Below are 15,398 nucleotides of genomic sequence, written 5' to 3'. Positions count from 1 at the left end.
CTGGGAGGATGTGTGCCATTCTTCATCCTTCTCTTGTCTCCAGATCCCAGCATCATCCTCTCTTCGTCTCTCCCCCTTACAGGGTCCTGGTCCCAGTCTGTGCTGACTCAACCGGCCTCTGTGTCTGGGGCCCTGGGCCAGAGGTCACCATCTCCTGCACTAGGAGCAGCTCCAATGTTGGTTATAGCAGTTATGTGGGCTGGTACCAGCAGCTCCCAGGAACAGGCCCCAGAACCATCATCTATAATACCAATACTCGACCCTCTGGGGTTCCTGATCGATTCTCTGGCTCCAAATCAGGCAGCACAGCCACCCTTACCATTGCTGGACTCCAGGCTGAGGACGAGGCTGATTATTACTGCTCATCCTATGACAGCAGTCTCAAAGCTCCCAGGGAGCTCCAGGCCTTGGGGGAAGTGAGACAAAAACCTACTTACCCATCTCCAAAGTGAGTGAGCGCCCCAGCAGCTGCCTGCTTAGGCTCCCCCTAGGTTTCTGCTTATTCTTTAGTGGATGCTCGGGTCCAGGTGCATCCTGGGGTGCCTCCTGGGAATGGAGTCTCCTTCATCGTCTCTGACCTCAGAGTCACTCAAATTAGCCCCTTTTGTACACAACGAGTCTTAAACAATACTGAAAGTTTTGTCCTCATGAGCTGGGCCAGCTTCTTCTAGACTAGCGAACATTCACTTATCATCTACTGATGTTTCAGTAAATGAAACACTCATAAGTCATGAGGCTGTCATGGTCCTTCAGTCCGTCCCTGCTCTGCTGATGCACGTGTCAGCGCTCTGTGCAGCTGGGATCATTATTCCCTTAGCTTCAACCAGATGACTAGTTCTCATTATTTGATGTTGTGTTGAACACATAAATCAATGCCATACTGAAAATTATATAAAGTAAAAAAAATCTTTCTAGAGAATAATCCTGATGTGATGGTTTATGGAAATTTTTTATTTTTATTTTTTATTCAAGAGAGACAGAGAGAGAGAGAGAGAGAGGCAGAGACACAGGCAGAGGGAGAAGCAGGCTCTGTGCAGGGAACTCAACATGGGACTCAATCTCAGGACTCCAGGATAATGCCCTGGGCCTAAGGCAGGTGCTAAACCGCTGAGCCACCTGAGGATCCCCTAATGGCATATTTCATAGGGAAGAAGAACATATAACAGGCTACATTCTACATCATGGGAATTTCATTGTATTTTGGAAGAGGCAGGAATCTAGAGGTGGTAAGGAGGCGAGCGATTGACAGCAGGTGGAGGAAGGGGGAGGGTGAGTGTGTGAGGTGACTGTATTCGTGATGATGTTACTCTCCTATGCGGCCCTGTGACAGTGACCACACCACACTGCTGTGCTGTCACAGCTCAGTAAACTGTACCCCCAGAGCGACAGCACCTTCGTGGAGGCAAAGAATGTCATCTAGGAGTCTGGGGGCTGTGATGGGGCACAGGGTGACATCATCCCATCCACTGATCCAAGGAGGTGTGACCCTGTGTCCCTGAATGGGGAAGTCAGGAAGGAGGGGACCTGAGGACGATGGAACAGACTGTTTGAAAAGAGATCAAAGATATTGCACATCAGCCCCATAGTACAGATGACAGTGTGTGTCCTCTGGGCTGAGGGTCAGTCATTATGATGTGTCGGAGACTTTCCTGGGATTGAACCACAACCTCCATGGTCACAGATGGTGGGAGCCAGCGTTGTCCCTTCAGGAACAGAAGATCCTGTGTTGTGAGGGTCTCAGCCTCTCCAAAACCAATGTCAAGATCGCACCTGCCCTTGTGATTCTGGTGACAGCTGCAGGAGGTCCTTCAGCTACAATGCAGGAAAGTTGTAAAAGTGAGGGTCGACTAATTATGAACCTGTAAATTACAGAACACACTTGGGGCAACAAACAGAGGTCATCATAGAGACAGAGTGAGCCTGTGGCCTCCCCACCAGGAGTGTGGACAGAGGCCCAGCTGACAGAGGAAGGGGCTGGGATCAGAGACAAAGACATAGAGAGACAGAGAGAGACCAGGCTTTGGTGACAGACACTGGAGTCCATGGAGCCAGCATCATTGATGTCTTGGTCCACATGCTTCCTGCCCTGGGGAAGGACGGGCTGACCCCATGCCTCACTCTCTCTAATCCTAGAGAAGAAGACGGGCAATGGGGACACATGGAGACACTCCCTAGGGAGGAGCCACAGTAGGGGTTTCTGAACCACTTGGGGCCATGAGGTGCAGCCTTCGGAGGGCTGGTAGTGTCCTGGGTGTGGCCTGTCCTCCATGCCCAATAGGTAGGGGACCCAGAGCACTGGAGTCCATGGAGCTCTGCTCTGGGGTTCTGTTCATTCATCTCATTTAGAGCAAACAGAGCTGGGGCAGCAGGAGACTGGGTGCCTGTCCCTGGGGCCCACGGCATGCTTGTAGCTGGGAAGGCAGCCCCTGCATGTGTCTAGGTCCAGGGCCCACCCGCTCTCAGCCCTAGGCTCCAAGACCTTAGGGGAATCCACCCAGGCCCTTCGATGACATCAGGAAGAGGAAGTGGGAGTGAGGAGCTGTGACCAGAATGCAGTACTCCTCCCCCAGGGGGATGAAGGGATGAGAGAGACCCCCAGCTCTGCCTCCCTGTGGCTGGGGTCCTGGGGGTGTGCCGGTGGGTGCAGAGGTTGGGGTTGGTCTCCATCCCCACTTCTTCATGACACCTGATGTCCAGGCACTGCAGCCTGACCTTGGACATTCAGCTTGTGTTCCTCCATGACTCCTCCTCCCCCTGGGGTTTGAAGGTCTGCAAACATCCCTCCCAACACACACTCACTGTCTTCAGTCCTCCCTGAACATTCCCTTGAGGGACATGAAGAGGGGCAGGTCTCACCTCATCGGACACATGGCTCACCCCTGAGGACTCACAACAGACAGGAGGACTCACTACCCCATATGCTCCAGGGATGCTGCAGGGAAAGCCCCGGAAGTCAGCCTGGCTTGAGGGATCAGGCCTGCAGGACTCCTGTCCCCCATCTTGCACTGGGGGAGGGGATCCAGGGACCCTACTCAGTTTCCTGCCCCCCTACACGACCACACCCACCCGGAGGTCTGCTCACTGGGCCTCCACAACCTGTCTATGTCTCTCCTCCTTGTAGGGTCCTGGGCCCAGTCTATGCTGACTCACCCTGGCCAGAGGATCACCCTCTCCTGCCCTGAAAGAGTCCCAGTATTGGTGATTATGGTGTGAAATGGTACAGGCAGCTAGCAAGAACAGACCCCAGACTCCTCATCTATAGCAATAGCAATCGATCCTTGAGTCCCCAATCAATTTTCTGCCTCTGGTTTTGGCATTATTGGCTCCTTTACCACCTCCAGGCTCCAGACTGAAAAATAGGCTGATTACTAGTGCTTATACAGTGATCAAGGCTTGTGGGGCTTTTAGAGAAAACCTGGTATTCCCACAGCAGTGGGGCTCCATGTGCTGCCCAGACTTCCTGGCCAAGTCAGCTGTTTCCTTTCTGTTTGGCTGAACTCCAGATCTGAGGCTCACCGCAGAGAATTTTGCATTCAGTTTTGTCCCCATTGCTTAAAATCTATCTCCCAACCCTGTCTTTGGCAGCAACATATGGGGAATTTTATAAAAATGAATTGAAATTCCTGGTGCCAGGGACTGTCTAGACAGTGGACAGAGTCCAGGATGGTTAAAAGAAGAACCAGGGGCACAGAATTAAGCTGCATCTGAGTCAAGACACGTCAGGAATGTCCAATATGTGTCCTGAGACTGAAAGCTCCTATCAATAGGCCCACAGATTCTCATCTACTATGATAGTTAGACCCTAGGAGCACCTGGTTAACAGGAACTCTCGCTCTCTGGCCATCTGTGGGCTGAGGACAGAAGATGAAGGGGCCCCCCAGTAAAGCTCCTGTGACAGCATCTCAGGGGTCATGCAGATTCCCTGGCTTGTCAGAACTGAGATCAGAACCCTTTTATCAACTGCCAGAATGGGTCTCCAGGTGTTGGTGAGGCTCAGCCTGTGACTTCTGCTTCTGATGCTCTTGCTACTGCCACCATCACGTCTTTCTAAGGACACCAATGTGGGAATGAAGGCTCCTCTTTCCCTCACTTCCCCCAGAACTCATAGCAGCTCCTACCTAGACAAGGGGTCTCAGAAGACACAGAAGGGCTATGTCTCCCATTTGGTTGGGACACAGAATCTCTTTGACCTCAATTCAGAGACAAGGGAGTGGTAAGCCCACTGTGTTCATCTCTCACCTGACATCTGAGGAATCTGGGGTTCCTATGCTTGGTCATTTACCTATTTGTTCAAGTTTCAATGCTATGCTATCCTCTCATTAGTCTTCAGGGGAATGCCAATTTTTGGTATTTCTGCTTCTTATGCTCCTGCTACTGATGCCATGGACCAACGTCCATCCAGGGGAACCACATGCAAAAGAGGCTCCTCCTGCCCCTTCTGTCCTCAAGGCTACTCATAGCAGCCCATTTGTAGACAAAGAGGCTTCATGAAAACAAAAATTTCTTGTCTTTATCAGCTGGGGAACACTTACTTCTATGCTGATTTATATTCATTTTTTTTCTTTGTGATTTGAATTAAATGAAAGAAATTATTTTGCACTTGAAAATATCATGGGACCTCAGCAGTACCCATGAAGTGCTTGAAGACTAAGTCAGCCCTTATTTTAAACTGATATTATTATCTACATGAGTATAACTGGCATTGACCAATTTCTAATCTTGGGGTGTTTTCTAAATAGATGCCAGTGTAAAATTAAATATTTGCCACAGGAAACCTCCATGTGAGCAATTACAGCAGATTCATTGACAATCATTAAAAACTGCAAGTGCCTAGAAATCCACATGTGGATATTAATTCCAAGTTTGTATCTAATAACAAAAACCTGGGACTGACTAAGATGTTACCCAGGAAGGGGCCCACGTATAAAACATGATATGTTCATAGTAGGATCACAGTGTAATCACATTTTAGAAAAGGCAAATCTTCCATGAGAAGGCAGACACCTGCTGTCCCTGGGGTCTACGGAGGAAAAGGGGTTGAACGTGTGGACAGTCATCTTCTTATGGCAGGCCCGTCAGACCACTACATTTATCCTTCTGCGAATTTTTTATTCTCAAGCTTAAGCACACACAGCAAGTCTTCTTTAGTAAGAATGGTGTCACCCACACTGACGATGATATTTTAGCGGAATTCATATGTTTTCCCTTCCCTCTGAGTCCCGGGCCTGTTCACAACATCCCCTCACCTACCACAGCTGCCTTTCCTGACTGGCATGTTTCCAAACCAAATCCATGGGTCTCCCCGCATTGGAAACTGAGACTAGCAGCTCTGAAGAGGACAGGAATGTATACAGAAAGCAGCCCTGGGCTCTGGCTAAAAGGCAGGAGCCCTTCCAGGTCGAGTGGACACATTCCTGCCATCAGGGGGCAGTATGGGTTTGGGAGGCTCAATCCTGAGAGATGCTGGCAATATCCCCACAGGCCTGTGAGGGTCAGGATCCTGCTCAGATCTGTTAGGTGTGTGATCTGATGACATCTGTGATCAGTTTTGTCTGCTGCCCTGGCTGGAGCACAGGGATAGTGGGTAGGAACCACTGCCTTGCCTGCAGAGTGTCCACAGTCACAAATGCCACCTGTGGGGTTCCACATCAGGGCCTGTCTTGAGAGGCGCAGAGAAGGGGGTCTCCTCTGTGACCAGCAGTGTCTTCTCTCCCTGAGGAGGGCAACTCTCCACATGAATAGCTACTTATATGGAGTGAATCCTGGGAAGAACTGAGCGTTTATGGGGCAGAACTGGGTCTTCTGTTCCCCTTCTCAATCCAGAGCCAAGGATAGGGACTGGACCAAGGGAGGCACACCGCAAGTGTCTGTTGATTCTGAGCTAAAGGACTCTTCCATGGAAGATGAGATCTGGGACAAGGCGTTGGGCAGACTCCAGGGTAGTGGATTCAGGGGCTTCATTCCATGGTGGGACACAGAGGGGCAGGAGTCCTGGGGGGACACCTGAGAAATCAGAAGTGGGGCCTGAGGACTTTCAAGCACTTGCAGGTGAGCTCCATAAACAGGCTTTGGTGCAGGCACCTGGGGAGGCTGTGTCTGCGTGTGAAAGATAAAGTCCGTGTGCAGGCATGAGGGAGAAGCACAGGCCGCGAATCTGAGAGAACTGACTTCTCAGTCTGCACCTCCACTCTTGTTAAATACCAACCTTGGAGGAAACAGATGGGTACGAAGGTGCCAGCCCATCTCAACACTGTGCGGAGGGTATAAGACCTGGGATCCAAGGCTCGGGTGGGGCCTGAAGGACCAAGATCTGGTGTCTCCACCATGGACTGGATCCTGCCTCCCTCCTCCATGTAGTCACAGGTCAAGTGAGGAGAGTGGTCACTGTCCCCCAAGAACTGGCATCTTCCAGGCCTTACCCCTGTACCATCCCTTCCAGCAGTTTTCACCTGCCTCTTAAATGGAGCCCTAAAAAGAAATAATTTCCTTTTAAGATATTGTTTATTTATTTGGAGAGAGATGAAGAGAAGGGAGAGGGCATAGCAGAATCCTTGTTCAGTGGGGAGCCAAACACAGGACTCCATCCCAGTACACCAGGGTCATGATTTGAGCTGAAAGATGATTAACCAATTGATCCACCCAGGCACCACCTAATTATAAATTTCTAAATACAGATTAAAAATGAGAAAATTGGGGATCCCTGGGTGGCTCAGCAGTTTAGCACCCGCCTTCAGCCCAGGGTGAAATCATGGAGTCCTGGGATCAAGTGCCGCATCAGGCTCCCTGCATGGAGCCTGATTCTCCCTCTGCCTGTGTCACTGCCTCTGTGTGTGTGTGTGTGTGCGTGTGTGTGAGTGATAAATAAATAAATAAGATCTTTAATAAATACATTAAAATATTTAAATAAATAAAATGAGGAATTGGTGGACAGGACACAGGATGAACTCCGCATTGTCAGTTGCTGGGAAATATTGTAAAAACTTGTAATCACAGACTGATCCAGAAGCTGGACTCAGGCACTCTGAGGCCATTCAACTCTGTCCTTGTTTGTGGATTGTGGGTTCTGCTTGACTTAGCTGCTCCCAGAGTGCGCTCCAAGAATGTATCCTTGACATAGTGATGTGGTGTTGATGTGGTGTACACAGGCCTCAACATAGTAAAGGCATCTTCATAAACATAAGACTTAGTGGATGTGTGTGAAGATCTATTTGTCTTGCTGCTGACCAACACAAGCGTTGTATGCAGTCCTCCTTTGCTTATTAGTCATCTGCTGACCTGGAGTAGCCTTCCACTTTCTCCTGTCTCTGTTCCCTGTGAGGACAGGAGCCCATTTCTGCTCATACCTGGGAAGCACCCTAGAGCGTTGGAAACCCACACCAGGTGAGCAGGGCTGGACACCTGCATCAGGCACCTGGAATGGAGCAGGGATGTGTGAAGGCAAAAGGCAAGCTGCAGAGAGAGCATGGTGGACGTTATTGTTGATGTTCTGTAGGAGGTGAGGGGTTCTAAGCAGTAAGTAAGCTCAGATACCCAGGATGATCACTGGTCGGGTAATACCAACCACGTGGAGAGGTTTCTCTGTGACTGTCTTTGCTGTCTGTCCCACATTTGAATTTTTTCCTTTTGTGTATATGTGTTATTACTGTATCCACGAAGCTCAAAACCTAGCCTGGCACCAAGGACGAATTCAACACCAGTTTCTTGAATGAATGTGTGAATTCACTGGAATAGGATTCCCATGAAGAGTAATAGATCACTTGATGGGATGAGCACTGGGTGTTATACTTTATGTTGGCAAATCGAACTTCAATTAAAAAAAAAACAATAGATCTAAGGCAAAGACAATGACGTTTTCTTGTGGAACATTTCATATTAAGAGGGCTGAATTGATCAAAGAGGAGTTGGGAACTAAGCAGTTGATATTAGGACAGAACAAGAGAAAAACACAGACTTCAATCTTGGTGAAGGTGACAGTCCATGGACTGGATTCAATGGGTTCCTGCAGGGAAGAAGAAAGGACATGATTAGCCTCCAGCTACTGGTGGAAGAAACCAGAGGGAGGAGCGGGATCATAGAGCATATTCTGAGCACAGAAGACAATGTACTTGAGCAAATGAACTAACATACATGTCAGGTGTATGACCATCTGCTAACAATTCACCAAATCAAGTACCAGAAAAATTATCATTTGCCTACATAAGCATGGAATTGGTAAAAATACAACATAGGATCAAAAAATTGTAATATTTACTTCCTCATCCCCATCCATGCCACCCATTTGCCATGGTGGCAAATCTATCGAATAATGTTGGTGCAGGAGTTTGGTGTTCACTGAAAAGAAGTTTCTTCACATGGGGGAGGCAAAGATAGAAGCCAAGATATAAATCTCTGAGAATTGATTCCCCTATTTCTCTGTATTTTTTGACAGTGTGGCATGCTGTAAATGTAGAATCTGCAAAATGACATACATCATGCTTGTGTCATGGTAGCTATTAGAGCAGTCTTTCCTTAAGATTTTATTTATTCGATGGACACCGAGGCTCCTTCCACAGTTTGGCTATCGTGGCCATTGCTGCTATAAACATCGGGGTGCAGGTGTCCCGGCGTTTCATTGCGTTTGTATCTTTGGGGTAAATCCCCAACAGTGCAATTGCTGGGTCGTAGGGCAGGTATATTTTTAACTGTTTGAGAAACCTCCACACAGTTTTCCAGAGTGGCTGCACCAGTTCACATTCCCACCAACAGTGTATGAGGGTTCCCTTTTCTCCACATCCTCTCCAACATTTGTTGTTTCCTGCCTTGTTAATTTTCCCCATTCTCACTGGTGTGAGGTGGTATCTCATTGTGGTTTTGATTTGTATTTCCCTGATGGCAAGTGATGCAGAGCATTTTCTCACATGCGTGTTGGCCATGTCTATGTCTTCTTCTGTGAGATTTCTGTTCATGTCTTTTGCCCATTTCATGATTTGATTGTTTGTTTCTTTGGTGTTGAGTTTAAGAAGTTCTTTATAGATCTTGGAAACTAGCCCTTTATCTGATATGTCATTTGCAAATATCTTCTCCCATTCTGTAGGTTGTATTTGAGTTTTGTTGACTGTATCCTTTGCTGTGCAAAAGCTTCTTATCTTGATGAAGTCCCAAGAGTTCATTTTTGCTTTTGTTTCTTTTGCCTTCGTGGATGTATCTTGCAAGAAGTTACTATGGCCGAGTTCAAAAAGGGTGTTGCCTGTGTTCTTCTCTAGGATTTTGATGGAATCTTGTCTCACATTTAGATCTTTCATCCATTTTGAGTTTATCTTTGTGTATGGTGAAAGAGAGTGGTCTAGTTTCATTCTTCTGCATGTGGATGTCCAATTTTCCCAGCACCATTTATTGAAGAGACTGTCTTTCTTCCAATGGATGAATGGATAAAGAAGATGTGGTTTATGTATACAATGGAATATTACTCAGGTATTAGAAATGACAAATACCCACCATTTGCTTCAACGTGGATGGAACTGGAGGGTATTATGCTGAGTGAAGTAAGCCAGTCGGAGAAAGACAAACATTATATGTTCTCATTCATTTGGGGAATATAAATAATAGTGAAAGGGAATATAAGGGAAGGGGGAAGAAATGTGTGGGAAATATCAGAAAGGGAGACAGAACGTAAAGACTGCTAACTCTGGGAAACGAACTAGGGGTGGTGGAAGGGGAGGAGGGCGGGGGGTGGGAGTGAATGGGTGACGGGCACTGGGGGTTATTCTGTATGTTAGTGAATTGAACACCAATAAAAAATAAATTAAAAAAAAAGATTTTATTTATTCATTCATGAGAGACACAGTGAGAGAGACAGAGACATAGGGAGAGAGGGAAGCAGGCTCCCTGGGGGGAGGCCTATGTTGGACTCGATCCCAGGACCCCAGGATCACCCCCTGAGCCAAAGACAGACACTCAACTGCTGAGCTACCCAGGCGTCCCAGGCAATCTTTCTCTTATGACAACATGAAGTAGTGTAACACAAGGCAATTTATGGCACAGTAGGTAAAAACTCTTACCTGGAAGCAAAACTGATGAAAAACTAACAATGAACGTTTAACCAAAATCACAGACCAATGAAGTGGTTCTAAGTGTGTAGGGTCTTCTCTGGGATGAAAATAGTTGCCATTGATGTACATTCCTGAACCTCCTGAGATTGGAACACCTCTCAAGAGTGAGATACAAAAGAATCAGGTACAATATATTAGAATTGCCATATCTAGAAATCAGATCAGAGATGTGTGAATAGACAGGGACCTGGCAAGTTGCAGAAACCAGCTGGAGTCACGTCTTCAGGCCAGGGTGAGTGTGTGCTCTGCATCCCGCAGGGGGTGCGGTGGGACTTCCCTGTGGTCCCGACTCCACTGCTTACTGAGGACCATAGACACTAAGGAGCCTGGTCCTGGGGGTTGGGCCCTGTGCTCCCTGCTGAGGACTCAGGCCTGGCAGAGATTTCTGAGGGATGTCCAGTGTATAATCCTCTACAATGCACATGACAGCTTCTACCCACAGCCTGGAAAGAGTGCTCCCTGGTCCTCAGTGCTGAGGGAACTTCTGGGAGAAGAGGACTCTCCAAACCAGATAGGAACCAGGTAAGAGGAAAGAAATCAGGGGATCCCTGGGTGGCGCTGCGGTTTAGCGCCTGCCTTTGGCCCAGGGCGCGATCCTGGAGACCCGGGATCGAATCCCACGTCGGGCTCCCGGTGCATAGAGCCTGCTTCTCCCTCTGCCTGTGTCTCTGCCTCTCTCTCTCTCTCTCTCTCTCTCTCTCTGTGTGACTATCATAAATAAATAAAAAAATTAAAAAAAAAAAAAAAAAAAACTTTAAAAAAAAAAATAAAAAAAAAAAAAAAAAGGAAAGAAATCAGCCTCCTGCACAGAACTGGCCATCTGTCAATGTGGACTCATCACTGCTCTGGACGTGATCCTCCTCTGTGTGGTTTTACAAGAGACCTCACCTCAGTCCTGTCCCATGAACAGCCCAAGGATCTGTGGACAGACTCACTATGTGGAGCATGAATAGGGTAAAAATGTGTCCTGTAGGGATGGGAGGCCACATAAGGGGACACCAGGCCTGGCCCTAAGGAACTTGACAGTGGACAGCGTAGTGAGGAGGCAGGAGTTATCCCTAATGGACTCGTGTCACCATGTCGTACAATGCTGCGTCTAGGCCTGGACTCAGGGAGCACCTTTCACATGATTCTGAGGGATAAGGGTTAATCAGAGCAGAAAACTTGCCACCCACTACTGCCTGTGTCAGGGCTCATAGCTGGGACATCTACACCCCTGTCCCATGCAGTCCCTCCCAGCCCTACCCCCTTAGTGTCCTCAGACAGAGGGACTAGGGTCTTATTTGCATGAAAGGCCCCTCCTTCTCTTGGAGGATGAATGGGGCAAGGGACAGATTAGAGGAGGTCTGCTCAGCTGTGGGTCCCCAGAAGGCAGGATCAATCACTGATGACCTCCAACATGGCCTGGTGCCCTCTCCTCCACACACTTCTCGCTCATTGCACAGGTGACTGGATAAGGGAAAGGGAAAGGGATCCTGGGAGGGCACACGGGTTCTGATTTTTCCACTTTTCTGTAGAAAAGAACATCACCCTCTCTGTGTCTCTCCCCCTTGCAGGGTCCTGGGCCCAGTCTGTGCTGACTCAGCCGCCCTCAGTGTCGTGGTCCCTGGGCCAGAGGGTCACAATCTCATGCTCTAGAAGCACGAATAACATCGGTATTGTCGGGGCGAGCTGGTACCAACAGCTCCCAGGAAAGGCCCCTAAACTCCTCGTGGACAGTGATGGGGATCAACTGTCAGGGGTCCCTGACCGATTTTCTGGCTCCAAGTCTGGCAACTCAGCCAACCTGACCATCAATGGGCTCCAGGCTGAGGACAAGGCTGATTATTACTGCCAGTCCTTTGATACCACGCTTGGTGCTCACACAGTGCTCCGGGCCTGGGGGGAAGTGAGACACCAACCTGCCATCCCCAGTGTGACGGTGCTGCCGGTGCAGTCCTGAAAGTTTGGCCAAGTCAGTTCTTCTTTGTTTGTTTGATATAAACAGGCGTCTGAGACTCCCCTCAAGGAATTTGTCTACAATTCTTTCCACATTCTCTTAAACTTCTTGAAGCCTGTCCTTGGGAACAAGATATTGTATGATTTTCTTACATTGAGCACGGATTCCTGGGTGCCAAGGGCAGCTGCCCTGAGGACAGAGTCCATGACAGGTCAGGGCAGAATCAGGGACCCTGAATCCAGCTCTGTCTGAGTCAGGACACATCAGGAGTGTCCAAAATGTGTCCTGCTACCCACAGCTCCATGAATGGGCAGTCAAATCCTCATGTATTATGATGGCTAGACCTTCTGTGGACCCTGGTCCATTTTCTGGCTCCATATCTGGCAGTTCTGGCTCTCTGACTATTGATGGTCTGAGCCTGGAGGATGAGGTCACGCTTCACTGCCTCTCCGGTTACAGCATTTCAAGGCTCACATAGAATCTCAGGTCCTTAAGAACGGAGACCAGAAACCCTTTGTCATCTGCTGGGAGGGGGAGCCCACAGCAGCTGCTCAGGCTCAGTGTGTGGCTCCTGTGTCTGCTGTTTCTGTTGCCAACATGAGTTTAGGTCTATGCAGGGCTGCCACCTGGGTCTCAGTGCTACACCTTCCCTTGTGTGCCCAAATATACTCACTGTAGCATTTTCTGAGAAAAGAGGCCTCAAAGGAAAAAAGAAAGGCCTCAAAGGACACAGAAAGGTCATCTCCCCCATCAGCTTGTGACACAGGGTCTCTTTCTACTGAAATACATGGACTGGGGGTGGCAGGGCCAGGGTGCTCATCTCCCACCTGACTTCTGGGGAATCCAAGATCTCTAATCTTGGTCATTTAGCTATTTCTGGAAGTTTCCAGATGCATGGAATCCTCTGGCACATCTTCAATGTGAATGCCTGTTCTTTTTGCTCATTGGGTGATTGCTTCTGTCACTGATGCACCAATTCCAGAGTATCTATATCTGAATCATAGATTTGGATCTTCTGACGTAACTCCCTTTCCATTCCCAGCAATGCTGAAGCCTAACCAGGAATTTTTTCTTGCATTGTCTGACACTTGAAGAAACACGTTGAGTTTATTTATTTATTTATTTATTTATTTATTTATTTATTTTTTAAAGACTTTACTGATTTATTCTTGAGAGACACAGAAAGAGATAGAGGCAGAGACTCAGGCAGAGGGAGAAGCAGGTTCCATGCATGGAGCCCAATGTGGGACTCTATCCCGGGATTTGAGGATCATGCCCTGGGCCCAAGGCTGGAACTAAACCGCTGAGACACTCACCGTTCCCCAAGATGTTCAGTTTAATGGTATTTAGGTCACATTTGCACATTCTGTAATGGTAGAAATGTCTTCCCACCACCACCCCATTAACTATTTTCCTTGGTGTGAGACTGAGTTACATGTCTGTGCAAGAAAGCGACTCATCATTGTAAAATTTCTCTGTTTCTATTCATGTGGTTTTTATGAGGACTTTGCTTTCACATTAGTCAAAATTTCTTTCAAGGTCTAGTGAGATCATGTAATTTTACTCTGTTCATTTATTAGTATGACTGTTCTTAGATCAATTATCTTTATGAAAACCCACTCCATATCTATAATAATCCACAATGGTTATAGGGTCTGATATATTAGTCTGATAACACATTCTCACTGTTCATAATTTATTTAGAACATTTGAAACAGTATTTCTTCTTTTTAGTTCACAATATTCCACAATCTTTCTTTTTCTGTATTTTATGTGTCATGTGTATGTATCCCTATTGTCTTTATTTCCATAAGAGTTTAAATTTTCCAATGTTTTCAATGTTTAAAATATAAATGTCATATATATGACATTTATTTTAGAGAGACAGGGAAAGGAAGAGAATGAGTTGGGGAGAGGCAGGGGAAGAGGGAGTGAGGGAATCTCTAGCAGACTCCCCACTGAGTGCTGAATCTGACATGGTGAGACTCGATCCCATGACACTGAGGTCATGACCTGAGATAAAATCAAGATTCAAACACTCAAGCTCTTTCCTGGCTGGAGAGATGGAGGGTGCAGAACAGCAGAAAAAGGGTTCCTGCTGTGCCAGAAACGCTTAAGAAAAAGTGAAGGAATTTTGCAGAGTTGAAGATCAAGTGTCTGAGAAAAAAGTTGCCCAAAAGATGCTTTGAAAGGTAAGGAGGAAGCTAATCTTTGAAAAGGCTAAGCATTAACACGAGGACTCCAGGCAGATGTACAGAATTGAGATGCAAATGGCGAGGATGGCGAGAAAAGCTGGCAACTTCTACGTGCCTGCAGAACCCAAATTGGCATTTGTCATCAGGATTGGAGGTATCAATGGTGTGAACCCAAAGGTTCCAAAGGTGTTACAGCTTCTTTGCCTTCTCCAGGTCTTCAATGGCACCTTTGTTAAGCTCAACAGGGCTTCAGTTAACATGCTGAGGATTGTGGAACCATACACAGTAGGCTGTACCCAAACCTGAAGTCAGTGAATGAGTTGATCGACAAGCATGGTTATGGAAAGATCAACAAGAAGCGAAATGCCCTGACAGGTAACACATTGATTCTCCGATCTCATGGTAAATATGGCATCATCTGCATGGAGGATCTGATTCACACAATCTATAATGTTGGGAAATATTTCAAAGAAACAAACATCTTTTTATGGCCCTTCTAATTATCTTCTCCATGTGGCAGAATGAAGAAAAAGACCACTCATTTTGAAGAATTTGGAGATTCTGGAAACTAGGAAGACCAGATCAATTGGCTTATTAGAAGGATGAACTAAGGTATCTACCATGATTATTTTTGTAATCTGGCCAGTTAATAAATGACTGCTTTCAAATGGAAAAAAAAAAGAATCAGACAATCGTTGAGGCACCCACACACATGAAAAAGTATATATATACTAAAATCAAACTATGATCTCTGAAGGTTTGTTAGTTTCCTTTGTTGTTTTTGTTTGTTTGTTTTGTATTTTTTATTGGAATTCATTTACCCATCCTATAGTATAATAGCCAGTGCTCATCCCGTCAAGTGCCCCTTCAGTGCCCATCACCCAGACACCCCATCCCCCCACCCACCTCCCCTTCCACTACAACTTGTTCGTTTCCTAGAGTTAGGAGACTCTCATGACTTGTCACCCTTTCGAATATTTCCCATTCATTTTCTCTCCATTACCTTATAAACCCTTTCACTAGTGTTTATATTACCCGTATGAATGAGAACATACCCTGTTTGTCCTTCTCCGATTGACTTACTTCACTCAGCATAATACCCTACAGATCCATCCACGTTAAAAAAATGTGGGGTATTTGTCTTTTCTAATAGCTGAGTAATATTCCATTGTATAT

At 47.0% G+C, this 15,398-nt stretch overlaps 1 pseudogene; it reads left to right on the top strand.

The window, feature by feature from the left end:
- Positions 1 to 14,106: 14,106 nt before the first annotated feature.
- Positions 14,107 to 14,833, top strand: LOC140619069 (large ribosomal subunit protein uL30-like; annotated as a pseudogene).
- The last annotated feature ends 565 nt before the right edge of the window (positions 14,834 to 15,398 follow it).

The sequence above is a fragment of the Canis lupus genome, chromosome 27 (genome assembly GCF_048164855.1).
Source record: "Canis lupus baileyi chromosome 27, mCanLup2.hap1, whole genome shotgun sequence".
Classification (NCBI taxonomy): Eukaryota; Metazoa; Chordata; class Mammalia; order Carnivora; family Canidae; genus Canis; species Canis lupus.
The sequence above is the reverse complement of the archived record's forward strand: the minus strand, read 5'-3'. Positions and strand labels throughout refer to the sequence as shown.